The sequence below is a fragment of the Dermacentor variabilis genome, chromosome 10, assembly GCF_050947875.1.
Source record: "Dermacentor variabilis isolate Ectoservices chromosome 10, ASM5094787v1, whole genome shotgun sequence".
Taxonomy (NCBI): Eukaryota; Metazoa; Arthropoda; class Arachnida; order Ixodida; family Ixodidae; genus Dermacentor; species Dermacentor variabilis.
The window spans coordinates 77,834,537-77,837,557 of record NC_134577.1 but is presented as its reverse complement, the minus strand read 5'-3'; the positions used below and the strand labels follow the sequence as shown (position 1 = coordinate 77,837,557).

At 47.5% G+C, this 3,021-nt stretch overlaps 1 pseudogene; it reads left to right on the top strand.

Annotated features, from left to right (window-relative positions):
• Positions 1–934: 934 nt before the first annotated feature.
• Positions 935–1,640, top strand: LOC142559298 (uncharacterized; annotated as a pseudogene).
• The last annotated feature ends 1,381 nt before the right edge of the window (positions 1,641–3,021 follow it).

The following is a 3,021-nucleotide window of genomic DNA, read 5'->3' as shown; positions in this document are numbered from 1 at the left end:
TCATGAACAACTCACATGCATAAGATCACAGTGCAGGCATCGCGCACTCTCGGCTACAATAAACATAACCTTCACGACGCTCCTACATCGGCCAATTCATTAGTATAACTAACATTCCTCCTTCCTCAACTTGAATAAGCAGCATAAATTTGGTAACCTCATCAAACTTATGAAATCAACGTTCTTGAACGTGCTTAAAATTGCTCCGCGCATTTGATCGCTAAAAACTACAGCCGTCATTAGATTGATGCTAATATTAAATCTTCTCTGTCCTTATCCTCCTGAGAATCACGCAAAAAGATTGCTCTAGTCTGCTTATTGCATAAATTAACAAAACGTCAGCTCCTATCCGCGCTCCCTCTCTCCCAACCGTTGCGACCGCCTCCCCGTTTGCACAACAACCGCTCCTTCAAACGTAACTTTGGGCACACAAACGCCTTCAATTCATCTCTCTTACTACTACCAATTGAACTATGGAATAGTCGCCCTGATAATGAATGTCTTGACATTCATGACCCTGTTAAGTTTCGTCATGAAGTAACAATTTTTTTGTTACCAATAACTTTACTTAATTGTGCCTTAAATATGTACACGCTTCTCCCTAACATCGGTAGTTGGCAATTGTTGTATCTGTGCAACGTTTGCCAAGCGCGTTGTCTCTTGTCACCGTGCGCCGCTTATCTGATGCAGGCGGTCACTATTCACATGTGCTATTGTATCGCTAGCCAATAGCATGCCTTGGTTGCACCCATGCTCCCTTTACAAGGCGAACCCACTGAATCGTTGCTGTCATGTTTGTGTTGCTGTCCGAATAAATGCTTGACTTCACGGCGTCTCTGGCCAACATGGCGACGAGGATGGCTTTGTTCGGGCAGAGGCAATGACCAAGCTTGATGAAACGGCAACGACGCCATGGCATGCGAGGACGTCAGTGATGAACACGACCCTGGGATCTTTGGCCGAGTTCTGCCCAGACGCAAGCAATATCGAAGTCTACCTGGAAAGCTTCGGCTTTTATGCAACCGCCAATGGAATAGACGCAAGAAGTAGCAAGTTTTAACAATACTGGGCGAAAGGGCTTACGTGACTCTACGTAGCCTGCTGCTGCCGAAGAAACCAACGAAAGTCAAGTACGAAGAAGCTACAGAAGCTCTCCGAAAGCACTATGCTCCAAAACGGTCAGTGGTTACCAAACGGTATCACTTTTACCAGCGAAACCAAGAGCCGGACGAAAGCCTAAAACAGTTCATGGTCGAGCTGAAAGACTGGCTAAGACGTGCTCGTTTGGAAGCTTTTTGGAAGAAGCGCTCCGCGATCGACTGATTGCTGGAATCAGGACGGATTCGATTCGATGCCGTCTTCTTGCCCTGTCAAAAGACGAAGTCACCTGGAAGCGAGTATGCGAAATTGCCACCGCCTTGGAAACGGCCCAGAAAGACACCCGAGAAATGCTACTGGAGGGGTCAACCGCCAGTCCTGCTGACGTTTACCGGCATCGGAAGTCCACCATGCAAGGCAGGCGACATGCGACGAAGACCGCTAGCAACGAGCAGCGTGACCCTGAAACGGTTAAAGGAAGCAACGTGGGAAAGGCATTGTTCGCGCCTGTCATAGATGCGGAGGACTTCACACGCCAGTGAGTTGTCCTCTTCTCAAAAGTACATGCTTCAAATGTTCGAAGCCCGGGCATGTAGCGAAAATGTGCAAAACAGAGGTCGCGCACAAAGTTGAGGAGACATTGCCGTTAACAGACTTACTTACTCTTGGTACGACTAACCGAGTTCATAGCTCTCCACCAATTGTGCTTAAAGTAAAAGTAAACGGCAAGGAGATTCCAATGGAACTAGACACGGGAGCAGCTGTGACCGTAAGGTCTGAAAGAGAATTGTTGAAAATTTTCCAAACTGCCAATGTTCCAAAGAAGGCGTGCGTCTAGGAGTGTATAAGTGGAAGGTGCTACGCCTTTCACTTTGAGTGAAAGGCGTAGCAAACGTCAAAATATGTTATCAGAACCGAAGCTACGATCTGCGTCTTATAGTTGCAAATCAAGAAATTGAAGCCCTCATGCAGACGCTTTTAGGTCACGATTGGAAGAGTACACTAAATGTTGACCTGCAGAATGCTGTTCAGCACTTGCAACGTGACCTGGATAACATACAGGAGGGCAGGCAGATGGTAGCAGTGGAAGCTGAAAAGAAGTTGAAACAGTTGTACGGTGATATGCTTGAGCCAGGCTATGGTTCTATCAAAGTATTCACTGGTAGTATCCGAATGAAACGTTATGTGCATCCATCTTTTTGTAAGGCGAGACCAGAACCATATGCTTTGCGCGAACAAGTGCAGAATAAATTGCGCGACCCTGAGAAAGTAGGTGTGGTGTGCAGAGTCAGGCACAGTGATTGGGCTACACAGCTAGTTACCGTGCCAAAGAAAACAGGAAAGGAGCTTAGTATATGTGGGGATTACAGAGTCACGGTCAAACGGGATATTGAACTTGACCGCTATTCATTGCCTCTGCTAGAGGACGTATTCGCGTCACTGGTTGGAGGGACCGTGTTCACCTTGCTGGATTTGTCGAAGCCTTACTTACAGCTTGAGCTGGATGAGCAGGGACAGCAACTGCTCACGGTGAATACGCGCATGGGACTTTTCAGGTTCCGGCGATTGCCCTACGGAGTGGACAGCGCACCTGCAATGTTTCAGGCCGTGATGGGCCAGGTTTTGCGAAACATGCCTGGGACAGCCTGTTACATGGACGGTGTGTTAATAGCAGGTGAATACCTGACACAGTGCTATCACCGTTCCCAGCAAGTGCTACAAGCGCTCAGTAAGCACGGCATTCGTGTAAACGCAGGGAAATGCAAATTTTTCAAAGAAAATGTTTGTTACTTGGAGCACGAGCTAGACAAGCATGGCGTACACCTAGCACCGGAAAAAGTAAAGGCGATTCGAGAAGCGCCAAAACCAAGTTGTGTGACTCAGCTAAATGCATTTTGGGCCTAGTAAACTGCTACGCCAAAT